Source organism: Phyllobates terribilis, unplaced genomic scaffold, assembly GCF_046119375.1.
Source record: "Phyllobates terribilis strain yellow unplaced genomic scaffold, ASM4611937v1 Scaffold_8__6_contigs__length_399053987, whole genome shotgun sequence".
Classification (NCBI taxonomy): Eukaryota; Metazoa; Chordata; class Amphibia; order Anura; family Dendrobatidae; genus Phyllobates; species Phyllobates terribilis.
Window position 1 is genome coordinate 219,000,723 of NW_027362768.1, and position 14,349 is coordinate 219,015,071.

Sequence of the window (14,349 nt, forward strand, 5' to 3'; positions counted from 1 at the left end):
CAGGACAACTAGGGTTAGCGTCAGGACAACTAGGGTTAGAGTCAGGACAACTAGGGTTAGCGTCAAGACAAGTAGGGTTAGCGTCAGGACAACTAGGGTTAGCGTCAGGACAAGTAGGGTTAGCGTCAGGACAACTAGGGTTAGCGTCAGGACAACTAGGGTTAGCGTCAGGACAACTAGGGTTAGCGTCACAACTAGGGTTAGCGTCAGGACAACTAGGGTTAGCGTCACGACAACTAGAGTTAGCGTCAGGACAACTAGGGATAGCGTCAGGACAACTAGGGTTAGCATCAGGACAACTAGGGTTAGCGTCAGGACAACTAGGGTTAGCGTCAGGACAACTAGGGTTAGCGTCACGACAACTAGGGTTAGCGTCAGGACACCTAGGGTTAGCGTCACGACAACTAGGGTTAGCGTCAGGACAACTAGGGTTAGCGTCAGGACAACTAGGGTTAGCGTCAGGACAAATAGGGTTAGCGTCAGGACAACTAGGGTTGGCGTCAGGACAACTAGGGTTAGCGTCACGACAACTAGGGTTAGCGTCAGGACAACTAGGGTTAGCGTCAGGACAACTAGGGTTAGCGTCAGGACAAGTAGGGTAAGCGTCAGGACAACTAGGGTTAGCGTCACGACAACTAGGGTTAGCGTCAGGACAACTAGGGTTAGCATCAGGACAACTAGGGTTAGCGTCAGGACAACTAGGGTTAGCGTCACAACTAGGGTTAGCGTCAGGACAACTAGGGTTAGCGTCACGACAACTAGGGTTAGCGTCAGGACAACTAGGGTTAGCGTCAGGACAACTAGGGTTAGCGTCAGGACAACTAGGGTTAGCGTCACGACAACTGGGGTTAGCGTCAGGACAACTAGGGTTAGCGTCACGACAACTAGGGTTAGCGTCAGGACAACTAGGGTTAGCGTCACGACAACTAAGGTTAGCGTCAGGACAACTAGGGTTAGCGTCAGGACAACTAGGGTTAGCGTCACGACAACTAGGGTTAGCGTGAGGACAACTAGGGTTAGCGTCAGGACAACTAGGGTTAGCGTCACGACAACTAGGGTTAGCGTCAGGACAACTAGGGTTAGCGTCACGACAACTAGGGTTAGCATCAGGACAACTAGGGTTAGCGCCAGGACAACTAGGGTTAGCACCAGGACAACTAAGGTTAGCGCCAGGACAACTAGGGTTAGCGCCAGGACAACTAGTGTTAGCGCCAGGACAACTAGGGTTAGCGCCAGGACAACTAGGGTTAGCGCCAGGACAACTAGGGTTAGCACCAGGACAACTAGGGTTAGCGTCAGGACAAATAGGGTTAGCGCCAGGACAACTAGGGTTAGCGCCAGGACAACTAGGGTTAGCGTCAGGACAACTAGGGTTAGCGTCAGGACAACTAGGGTTAGCTTCAGAACAACTAGGGTTAGCGTCAGGACAACTAGGGTTAGCGTCAGGACAACTAGGGTTAGAGTCAGGACAACTAGGGTTAGCGTCAGGACAAGTAGGGTTAGCGTCAGGACAACTAGGGTTAGCGTCAGGACAACTAGGGTTAGCGTCAGGACAACTAGGGTTAGCGTCACACCTAGGGTTAGCGTCAGGACAACTAGGGTTAGCGTCACGACAACTAGGTTTAGCGTCAGGACAACTAGGGTTAGCGTCAGGACAACTAGGGTTAGCGTCAGGACAACTAGGGTTAGCGTCACGACAACTGGGGTTAGCGTCAGGACAACTAGGGTTAGCGTCACGACAACTAGGGTTAGCGTCAGGACAACTAGGGTTAGCGTCACGACAACTAAGGTTAGCGTCAGGACAACTAGGGTTAGCGTCAGGACAACTAGGGTTAGCGTCACGACAACTAGGGTTAGCGTGAGGACAACTAGGGTTAGCGTCAGGACAACTAGGGTTAGCGTCACGACAACTAGGGTTAGCGTCAGGACAACTAGGGTTAGCGTCACGACAACTAGGGTTAGCGTCAGGACAACTAGGGTTAGCGCCAGGACAACTAGGGTTAGCGCCAGGACAACTAAGGTTAGCGCCAGGACAACTAGGGTTAGCGCCAGGACAACTAGGGTTAGCGCCAGGACAACTAGGGTTAGCGCCAGGACAACTAGGGTTAGCGCCAGGACAACTAGGGTTAGCACCAGGACAACTAGGGTTAGCGTCAGGACAACTAGGGTTAGCGCCAGGACAACTAGGGTTAGCGCCAGGACAACTAGTGTTAGCGTCAGGACAACTAGGGTTAGCGTCAGGACAACTAGGGTTAGCGTCAGAACAACTAGGGTTAGCGTCAGGACAACTAGGGTTAGCGTCAGGACAACTAGGGTTAGAGTCAGGACAACTAGGGTTAGCGTCAGGACAAGTAGGGTTAGCGTCAAGACAACTAGGGTTAGCGTCAGGACAAGTAGGGTTAGCGTCAGGACAACTAGGGTTAGCGTCAGGACAACTAGGGTTAGCGTCAGGACAACTAGGGTTAGCGTCACAACTAGGGTTAGCGTCAGGACAACTAGGGTTAGCGTCACGACAACTAGGGTTAGCGTCAGGACAACTAGGAATAGCGTCAGGACAACTAGGGTTAGCGTCAGGACAACTAGGGTTAGCGTCACGACAACTAGGGTTAGCGTCAGGACAACTAGGGTTAGCGTCACGACAACTAGGGTTAGCGTCAGGACAACTAGGGTTAGCGTCACGACAACTAGGGTTAGCGTCAGGACAACTAGGGTTAGCATCAGGACAACTAGGGTTAGCGTCACGACAACTAGGGTTAGCGTCAGGACAACTAGGGTTAGCGTCAGGACAACTAGGGTTAGCGTCACGACAACTAGGGTTAGCGTCAGGACAACTAGGGTTAGCGTCACGACAACTAGGGTTAGCGTCAGGACAACTAGGGTTAGCGTCACGACAACTAGGGTTAGCGTCACGACAACTAGGGTTGGCGTTAGGACAACTAGGGTTAGCGTCAGGACAACTAGGGTTAGCATCAGGACAACTAGGTTTAGCGTCAGGACAACTAGGGTTAGCGTCAGGACAACTAGGGATAGCGTCAGGACAACTAGGGTTAGCGTCAGGACAACTAGGGTTAGCGTCAGGACAACTAGGGTTAGCGTCAGGACAACTAGGGTTAGAGTCAGGACAACTAGGGTTAGCGTCAGGACAAGTAGGGTTAGCGTCAGGACAACTAGGGTTAGCGTCAGGACAAGTAGGGTTAGCGTCAGGACAACTAGGGTTAGCGTCAGGACACCTAGGGTTAGCGTCAGGACAACTAGGGTTAGCGTCACAACTAGGGTTAGCGTCAGGACAACTAGGGTTAGCGTCACGACAACTAGGGTTAGCGTCAGGACAACTAGGGATAGCGTCAGGACAACTAGGGTTAGCGTCAGGACAACTAGGGTTAGCGTCAGGACAACTAGGGTTAGCGTCAGGACAACTAGGGTTAGCGTCACGACAACTAGGGTTAGCGTCAGGACACCTAGGGTTAGCGTCACGACAACTAGGGTTAGCGTCAGGACAACTAGGGTTAGCGTCAGGACAAATAGGGTTAGCGTCAGGACAACTAGGGTTGGCGTCAGGACAACTAGGGTTAGCGTCACGACAACTAGGGTTAGCGTCAGGACAACTAGGGTTAGCGTCAGGACAACTAGGGTTAGCGTCAGGACAAGTAGGGTAAGCGTCAGGACAACTAGGGTTAGCGTCACGACAACTAGGGTTAGCGTCAGGACAACTAGGGTTAGCATCAGGACAACTAGGGTTAGCGTCAGGACAACTAGGGTTAGCGTCACAACTAGGGTTAGCGTCAGGACAACTAGGGTTAGCGTCACGACAACTAGGGTTAGCGTCAGGACAACTAGGGTTAGCGTCAGGACAACTAGGGTTAGCGTCAGGACAACTAGGGTTAGCGTCACGACAACTGGGGTTAGCGTCAGGACAACTAGGGTTAGCGTCACGACAACTAGGGTTAGCGTCAGGACAACTAGGGTTAGCGTCACGACAACTAAGGTTAGCGTCAGGACAACTAGGGTTAGCGTCAGGACAACTAGGGTTAGCGTCACGACAACTAGGGTTAGCATCAGGACAACTAGGGTTAGCGCCAGGACAACTAGGGTTAGCACCAGGACAACTAAGGTTAGCGCCAGGACAACTAGGGTTAGCGCCAGGACAACTAGTGTTAGCGCCAGGACAACTAGGGTTAGCGCCAGGACAACTAGGGTTAGCGCCAGGACAACTAGGGTTAGCACCAGGACAACTAGGGTTAGCGTCAGGACAAATAGGGTTAGCGCCAGGACAACTAGGGTTAGCGCCAGGACAACTAGGGTTAGCGTCAGGACAACTAGGGTTAGCGTCAGGACAACTAGGGTTAGCTTCAGAACAACTAGGGTTAGCGTCAGGACAACTAGGGTTAGCGTCAGGACAACTAGGGTTAGCGTCAGGACAAGTAGGGTTAGCGTCAGGACAACTAGGGTTAGCGTCAGGACAACTAGGGTTAGCGTCACGACAACTAGGGTTAGCGTCAGGACAAGTAGGGTTAGCGTCAGGACAACTAGGGTTAGCGTCAGGACAACTAGGGTTAGCTTCACGAGAACTAGGGTTAGCGTCAGGACAACTAGGGTTAGCGTCAGGACAACTAGGGTTAGCATCAGGACAACTAGGGTTAGCGTCAGGACAACTAGGTTTAGCATCAGGACAACTAGGGTTAGCGTCAGGACAACTAGGGTTAGCGTCAGGACAACTAGGGTTAGCGTCAGGACAACTAGGGTTAGCGTCAGGACAACTAGGGTTAGCGTCAGGACAACTAGTGTTAGCGTCGGGAGAACTAGGGTTAGCGTCAGGACAACTAGGGTTAGCGTCAGGACAACTAGGGTTAGCGTCAGGACAACTAGAGTTAGCGTCACAACAACTAGGGTTAGCGTCAGGACAACTAGGGTTAGCGTCACGACAACTAGGGTTAGCGTCAGGACAACTAGGGTTAGCGTCAGGACAACTAGGGTTAGCGTCAGGACAACTAGGGTTAGCGTCAGGACAACTAGGGTTAGCGTCACGACAACTAGGGTTAGCGTCAGGACAACTAGGGTTAGCGTCAGGACAACTAGGGTTAGCGTCACGACAACTAGGGTTAGCGTCAGGACAACTAGGGTTAGCGTCACGACAACTAGGGTTAGCATCAGGACAACTAGGGTTAGCGTCACGACAACTAGGGTTAGCGTCACGACAACTAGGGTTAGCGTTAGGACAACTAGGGTTAGCGTCAGGACAACTAGGGTTAGCGTCAGGACAACTAGGTTTAGCATCAGGACAACTAGGGTTAGCGTCAGGACAACTAGGGATAGCGTCAGGACAACTAGGGTTAGCGTCAGGACAACTAGGGTTAGCGTCAGGACAACTAGGGTTAGAGTCAGGACAACTAGGGTTAGCACCAGGACAACTAGGGTTAGCGTCAGGACAAATAGGGTTAGCGCCAGGACAACTAGGGTTAGCGCCAGGACAACTAGGGTTAGCGTCAGGACAACTAGGGTTAGCGTCAGGACAACTAGGGTTAGCTTCAGAACAACTAGGGTTAGCGTCAGGACAACTAGGGTTAGCGTCAGGACAACTAGGGTTAGCGTCAGGACAACTAGGGTTAGCATCAGGACAACTAGGGTTAGCGTCAGGACAACTAGGTTTAGCATCAGGACAACTAGGGTTAGCGTCAGGACAACTAGGGTTAGCGACAGGACAACTAGGGTTAGCGTCAGGACAACTAGGGTTAGCGTCAGGACAACTAGGGTTAGCGTCAGGACAACTAGTGTTAGCGTCGGGAGAACTAGGGTTAGCGTCAGGACAACTAGGGTTAGCGTCAGGACAACTAGGGTTAGCATCAGGACAACTAGAGTTAGCGTCACAACAACTAGGGTTAGCGTCAGGACAACTAGGGTTAGCGTCACGACAACTAGGGTTAGCGTCAGGACAACTAGGGTTAGCGTCAGGACAACTAGGGTTAGCGTCAGGACAACTAGGGTTAGCGTCAGGACAACTAGGGTTAGCGTCACGACAACTAGGGTTAGCGTCAGGACAACTAGGGTTAGCGTCAGGACAACTAGGGTTAGCGTCACGACAACTAGGGTTAGCGTCAGGACAACTAGGGTTAGCGTCAGGACAACTAGGGTTAGCGTCACGACAACTAGGGTTAGCGTCAGGACAACTAGGGTTAGCGTCACGACAACTAGGGTTAGCGTCACGACAACTAGGGTTAGCGTTAGGACAACTAGGGTTAGCGTCAGGACAACTAGGGTTAGCGTCAGGACAACTAGGTTTAGCGTCAGGACAACTAGGGTTAGCGTCAGGACAACTAGGGATAGCGTCAGGACAACTAGGGTTAGCGTCAGGACAACTAGGGTTAGCGTCAGGACAACTAGGGTTAGAGTCAGGACAACTAGGGTTAGCGTCAGGACAAGTAGGGTTAGCGTCAGGACAACTAGGGTTAGCGTCAGGACAAGTAGGGTTAGCGTCAGGACAACTAGGGTTAGCGTCAGGACAACTAGGGTTAGCGTCAGGACAACTAGGGTTAGCGTCACAACTAGGGTTAGCGTCAGGACAACTAGGGTTAGCGTCACGACAACTAGGGTTAGCGTCAGGACAACTAGGGATAGCGTCAGGACAACTAGGGTTAGCATCAGGACAACTAGGGTTAGCGTCAGGACAACTAGGGTTAGCGTCAGGACAACTAGGGTTAGCGTCACGACAACTAGGGTTAGCGTCAGGACACCTAGGGTTAGCGTCACGACAACTAGGGTTAGCGTCAGGACAACTAGGGTTAGCGTCTGGACAACTAGGGTTAGCGTCAGGACAAATAGGGTTAGCGTCAGGACAACTAGGGTTGGCGTCAGGACAACTAGGGTTAGCGTCACGACAACTAGGGTTAGCGTCAGGACAACTAGGGTTAGCGTCAGGACAACTAGGGTTAGCGTCAGGACAAGTAGGGTAAGCGTCAGGACAACTAGGGTTAGCGTCACGACAACTAGGGTTAGCGTCAGGACAACTAGGGTTAGCATCAGGACAACTAGGGTTAGCGTCAGGACAACTAGGGTTAGCGTCACAACTAGGGTTAGCGTCAGGACAACTAGGGTTAGCGTCACGACAACTAGGGTTAGCGTCAGGACAACTAGGGTTAGCGTCAGGACAACTAGGGTTAGCGTCAGGACAACTAGGGTTAGCGTCACGACAACTGGGCTTAGCGTCAGGACAACTAGGGTTAGCGTCACGACAACTAGGGTTAGCGTCAGGACAACTAGGGTTAGCGTCACGACAACTAAGGTTAGCGTCAGGACAACTAGGGTTAGCGTCAGGACAACTAGGGTTAGCGTCACGACAACTAGGGTTAGCGTGAGGACAACTAGGGTTAGCGTCAGGACAACTAGGGTTAGCGTCACGACAACTAGGGTTAGCGTCAGGACAACTAGGGTTAGCGTCACGACAACTAGGGTTAGCATCAGGACAACTAGGGTTAGCGCCAGGACAACTAGGGTTAGCACCAGGACAACTAAGGTTAGCGCCAGGACAACTAGGGTTAGCGCCAGGACAACTAGTGTTAGCGCCAGGACAACTAGGGTTAGCGCCAGGACAACTAGGGTTAGCGCCAGGACAACTAGGGTTAGCACCAGGACAACTAGGGTTAGCGTCAGGACAACTAGGGTTAGCGCCAGGACAACTAGGGTTAGCGCCAGGACAACTAGGGTTAGCACCAGGACAACTAGAGTTGGCGTCAGGACAACTAGGGTTAGCGTCACGACAACTAGGGTTAGCGTCAGGACAACTAGGGTTAGCATCAGGACAACTAGGGTTAGCGTCAGGACAAGTAGGGTAAGCGTCAGGACAACTAGGGTTAGCGTCACGACAACTAGGGTTAGCGTCAGGACAACTAGGGTTAGCGTCAGGACAACTAGGGTTAGCGTCAGGACAACTAGGGTTAGCGTCACAACTAGGGTTAGCGTCAGGACAACTAGGGTTAGCGTCACGACAACTAGGGTTAGCGTCAGGACAACTAGGGTTAGCGTCAGGACAACTAGGGTTAACGTCAGGACAACTAGGGTTAGCGTCACGACAACTGGGGTTAGCGTCAGGACAACTAGGGTTAGCGTCACGACAACTAGGGTTAGCGTCAGGACAACTAGGGTTAGCGTCACGACAACTAAGGTTAGCGTCAGGACAACTAGGGTTAGCGTCACGACAACTAGGGTTAGCGTGAGGACAACTAGGGTTAGCGTCACGACAACTAGGGTTAGCGTGAGGACAACTAGGGTTAGCGTCAGGACAACTAGGGTTAGCGTCACGACAACTAGGGTTAGCGTCAGGACAACTAGGGTTAGCGTCACGACAACTAGGGTTAGCGTCAGGACAACTAGGGTTAGCGCCAGGACAACTAGGGTTAGCGCCAGGACAACTAAGGTTAGCGCCAGGACAACTAGGGTTAGCGCCAGGACAACTAGGGTTAGCGCCAGGACAACTAGGGTTAGCGCCAGGACAACTAGGGTTAGCGCCAGGACAACTAGGGTTAGCACCAGGACAACTAGGGTTAGCGTCAGGACAACTAGGGTTAGCGCCAGGACAACTAGGGTTAGCGCCAGGACAACTAGTGTTAGCGTCAGGACAACTAGGGTTAGCGTCAGGACAACTAGGGTTAGCGTCAGAACAACTAGGGTTAGCGTCAGGACAACTAGGGTTAGCGTCAGGACAACTAGGGTTAGAGTCAGGACAACTAGGGTTAGCGTCAGGACAAGTAGGGTTAGCGTCAGGACAACTAGGGTTAGCGTCAGGACAACTAGGGTTAGCGTCACGACAACTAGGGTTAGCGTCAGGACAACTAGGGTTAGCGTCACGACAACTAGGGTTAGCGTCAGGACAACTAGGGTTAGCGTCACGACAACTAGGGTTAGCGTCACGACAACTAGGGTTAGCGTTAGGACAACTAGGGTTAGCGTCAGGACAACTAGGGTTAGCGTCAGGACAACTAGGTTTAGCGTCAGGACAACTAGGGTTAGCGTCAGGACAACTAGGGATAGCGTCAGGACAACTAGGGTTAGCGTCAGGACAACTAGGGTTATCGTCAGGACAACTAGGGTTAGCATCAGGACAACTAGGGTTAGAGTCAGGACAACTAGGGTTAGCGTCAGGACAAGTAGGGTTAGCGTCAGGACAACTAGGGTTAGCGTCAGGACAAGTAGGGTTAGCGTCAGGACAACTAGGGTTAGCGTCAGGACAACTAGGGTTAGCGTCACAACTAGGGTTAGCGTCAGGACAACTAGGGTTAGCGTCTCGACAACTAGGGTTAGCGTCAGGACAACTAGGGATAGCGTCAGGACAACTAGGGTTAGCGTCAGGACAACTAGGGTTAGCGTCAGGACAACTAGGGTTAGCGTCACGACAACTAGGGTTAGCGTCAGGACACCTAGGGTTAGCGTCACGACAACTAGGGTTAGCGTCAGGACAACTAGGGTTAGCGTCAGGACAACTAGGGTTAGCGTCAGGACAAATAGGGTTAGCGTCAGGACAACTAGGGTTGGCGTCAGGACAACTAGGGTTAGCGTCACGACAACTAGGGTTAGCGTCAGGACAACTAGGGTTAGCGTCAGGACAACTAGGGTTAGCGTCAGGACAAGTAGGGTAAGCGTCAGGACAACTAGGGTTAGCGTCACGACAACTAGGGTTAGCGTCAGGACAACTAGGGTTAGCATCAGGACAACTAGGGTTAGCGTCAGGACAACTAGGGTTAGCGTCACAACTAGGGTTAGCGTCAGGACAACTAGGGTTAGCGTCACGACAACTAGGGTTAGCGTCAGGACAACTAGGGTTAGCGTCAGGACAACTAGGGTTAGCGTCAGGACAACTAGGGTTAGCGTCTCGACAACTGGGGTTAGCGTCAGGACAACTAGGGTTAGCGTCACGACAACTAGGGTTAGCGTCAGGACAACTAGGGTTAGCGTCACGACAACTAAGGATAGCGTCAGGACAACTAGGGTTAGCGTCAGGACAACTAGGGTTAGCGTCACGAGAACTAGGGTTAGCGTGAGGACAACTAGGGTTAGCGTCAGGACAACTAGGGTTAGCGTCACGACAACTAGGGTTAGCGTCAGGACAACTAGGGTTATCGTCACGACAACTAGGGTTAGCATCAGGACAACTAGGGTTAGCGCCAGGACAACTAGGGTTAGCACCAGGACAACTAAGGTTAGCGCCAGGACAACTAGGGTTAGCGCCAGGACAACTAGTGTTAGCGCCAGGACAACTAGGGTTAGCGCCAGGACAACTAGGGTTAGCGCCAGGACAACTAGGGTTAGCACCAGGACAACTAGGGTTAGCGTCAGGACAAATAGGGTTAGCGCCAGGACAACTAGGGTTAGCGCCAGGACAACTAGGGTTAGCGTCAGGACAACTAGGGTTAGCGTCAGGACAACTAGGGTTAGCTTCAGAACAACTAGGGTTAGCGTCAGGACAACTAGGGTTAGCGTCAGGACAACTAGGGTTAGCGTCAGGACAACTAGGGTTAGAGTCAGGACAACTAGGGTTAGCGTCAGGACAAGTAGGGTTAGCGTCAGGACAACTAGGGTTAGCGTCAGGACAAGTAGGGTTAGCGTCAGGACAACTAGGGTTAGCGTCAGGACAACTAGGGTTAGCGTCACGACAACTAGGGTTAGCGTCAGGACAACTAGGGTTAGCGTCAGGACAACTAGGGTTAGCGTCAGGACAACTAGGGTTAGCTTCACGAGAACTAGGGTTAGCGTCAGGACAACTAGGGTTAGCGTCAGGACAACTAGGGTTAGCATCAGGACAACTAGGGTTAGCGTCAGGACAACTAGGTTTAGCATCAGGACAACTAGGGTTAGCGTCAGGACAACTAGGGTTAGCGTCAGGACAACTAGGGTTAGCGTCAGGACAACTAGGGTTAGTGTCAGGACAACTAGGGTTAGCGTCAGGACAACTAGGGTTAGCGTCACGACAACTAGGGTTAGCGTCAGGACAACTAGGGTTAGCGTCAGGACAACTAGGGTTAGCGTCAGGACAACTAGGGTTAGCGTCAGGACAACTAGTGTTAGCGTCGGGAGAACTAGGGTTAGCGTCAGGACAACTAGGGTTAGCGTCAGGACAACTAGGGTTAGCGTCAGGACAACTAGAGTTAGTGTCACAACAACTAGGGTTAGCGTCAGGACAACTAGGGTTAGCGTCACGACAACTAGGGTTAGCGTCAGGACAACTAGGGTTAGCGTCAGGACAACTAGGGTTAGCGTCAGGACAACTAGGGTTAGCGTCAGGACAACTAGTGTTAGCGTCACGACAACTAGGGTTAGCGTCAGGACAACTAGGGTTAGCGTCAGGACAACTAGGGTTAGCGTCACGACAACTAGGGTTAGCGTCAGGACAACTAGGGTTAGCGTCACGACAACTAGGGTTAGCGTCAGGACAACTAGGGTTAGCGTCACGACAACTAGGGTTAGCGTCACGACAACTAGGGTTAGCGTTAGGACAACTAGGGTTAGCGTCAGGACAACTAGGGTTAGCGTCAGGACAACTAGGTTTAGCGTCAGGACAACTAGGGTTAGCGTCAGGACAACTAGGGATAGCGTCAGGACAACTAGGGTTAGCGTCAGGACAACTAGGGTTAGCGTCAGGACAACTAGGGTTAGCGTCAGGACAACTAGGGTTAGAGTCAGGACAACTAGGGTTAGCGTCAGGACAAGTAGGGTTAGCGTCAGGACAACTAGGGTTAGCGTCAGGACAAGTAGGGTTAGCGTCAGGACAACTAGGGTTAGCGTCAGGACAACTAGGGTTAGCGTCAGGACAACTAGGGTTAGCTTCACGAGAACTAGGGTTAGCGTCAGGACAACTAGGGTTAGCGTCAGGACAACTAGGGTTAGCGTCACAACTAGGGTTAGCGTCAGGACAACTAGGGTTAGCGTCACGACAACTAGGGTTAGCGTCAGGACAACTAGGGATAGCGTCAGGACAACTAGGGTTAGCATCAGGACAACTAGGGTTAGCGTCAGGACAACTAGGGTTAGCGTCAGGACAACTAGGGTTAGCGTCACGACAACTAGGGTTAGCGTCAGGACACCTAGGGTTAGCGTCAAGACAACTAGGGTTAGCGTCAGGACAACTAGGGTTAGCGTCAGGACAACTAGGGTTAGCGTCAGGACAAATAGGGTTAGCGTCAGGACAACTAGGGTTGGCGTCAGGACAACTAGGGTTAGCGTCACGACAACTAGGGTTAGCGTCAGGACAACTAGGGTTAGCGTCAGGACAACTAGGGTTAGCGTCAGGACAAGTAGGGTAAGCGTCAGGACAACTAGGGTTAGCGTCACGACAACTAGGGTTAGCGTCAGGACAACTAGGGTTAGCATCAGGACAACTAGGGTTAGCGTCAGGACAACTAGGGTTAGCGTCACAACTAGGGTTAGCGTCAGGACAACTAGGGTTAGCGTCACGACAACTAGGGTTAGCGTCAGGACAACTAGGGTTAGCGTCAGGACAACTAGGGTTAGCGTCAGGACAACTAGGGTTAGCGTCACGACAACTGGGGTTAGCGTCAGGACAACTAGGGTTAACGTCACGACAACTAGGGTTAGCGTCAGGACAACTAGGGTTAGCGTCACGACAACTAAGGATAGCGTCAGGACAACTAGGGTTAGCGTCAGGACAACTAGGGTTAGCGTCACGAGAACTAGGGTTAGCGTGAGGACAACTAGGGTTAGCGTCAGGACAACTAGGGTTAGCGTCACGACAACTAGGGTTAGCGTCAGGACAACTAGGGTTATCGTCACGACAACTAGGGTTAGCATCAGGACAACTAGGGTTAGCGCCAGGACAACTAGGGTTAGCACCAGGACAACTAAGGTTAGCGCCAGGACAACTAGGGTTAGCGCCAGGACAACTAGTGTTAGCGCCAGGACAACTAGGGTTAGCGCCAGGACAACTAGGGTTAGCGCCAGGACAACTAGGGTTAGCACCAGGACAACTAGGGTTAGCGTCAGGACAAATAGGGTTAGCGCCAGGACAACTAGGGTTAGCGCCAGGACAACTAGGGTTAGCGTCAGGACAACTAGGGTTAGCGTCAGTACAACTAGGGTTAGCTTCAGAACAACTAGGGTTAGCGTCAGGACAACTAGGGTTAGCGTCAGGACAACTAGGGTTAGCACCAGGACAACTAGGGTTAGCGTCAGGACAAATAGGGTTAGCGCCAGGACAACTAGGGTTAGCGCCAGGACAACTAGGGTTAGCGTCAGGACAACTAGGGTTAGCGTCAGGACAACTAGGGTTAGCTTCAGAACAACTAGGGTTAGCGTCAGGACAACTAGGGTTAGCGTCAGGACAACTAGGGTTAGCGTCAGGACAACTAGGGTTAGAGTCAGGACAACTAGGGTTAGCGTCAGGACAAGTAGGGTTAGCGTCAGGACAACTAGGGTTAGCGTCAGGACAAGTAGGGTTAGCGTCAGGACAACTAGGGTTAGCGTCAGGACAACTAGGGTTAGCGTCACGACAACTAGGGTTAGCGTCAGGACAACTAGGGTTAGCGTCAGGACAACTAGGGTTAGCGTCAGGACAACTAGGGTTAGCTTCACGAGAACTAGGGTTAGCGTCAGGACAACTAGGGTTAGCGTCAGGACAACTAGGGTTAGCATCAGGACAACTAGGGTTAGCGTCAGGACAACTAGGTTTAGCATCAGGACAACTAGGGTTAGCGTCAGGACAACTAGGGTTAGCGTCAGGACAACTAGGGTTAGCGTCAGGACAACTAGGGTTAGCGTCAGGACAACTAGGGTTAGTGTCAGGACAACTAGGGTTAGCGTCAGGACAACTAGGGTTAGCGTCACGACAACTAGGGTTAGCGTCAGGACAACTAGGGTTAGCGTCAGGACAACTAGGGTTAGCGTCAGGACAACTAGGGTTAGCGTCAGGACAACTAGTGTTAGCGTCGGGAGAACTAGGGTTAGCGTCAGGACAACTAGGGTTAGCGTCAGGACAACTAGGGTTAGCGTCAGGACAACTAGAGTTAGTGTCACAACAACTAGGGTTAGCGTCAGGACAACTAGGGTTAGCGTCACGACAACTAGGGTTAGCGTCAGGACAACTAGGGTTAGCGTCAGGACAACTAGGGTTAGCGTCAGGACAACTAGGGTTAGCGTCAGGACAACTAGGGTTAGCGTCAGGACAACTAGTGTTAGCGTCACGACAACTAGGGTTAGCGTCAGGACAACTAGGGTTAGCGTCAGGACAACTAGGGTTAGCGTCACGACAACTAGGGTTAGCGTCAGGACAACTAGGGTTAGCGTCACGACAACTAGGGTTAGCGTCAGGACAACTAGGGTTAGCGTCACGACAACTAGGGTTAGCGTCAC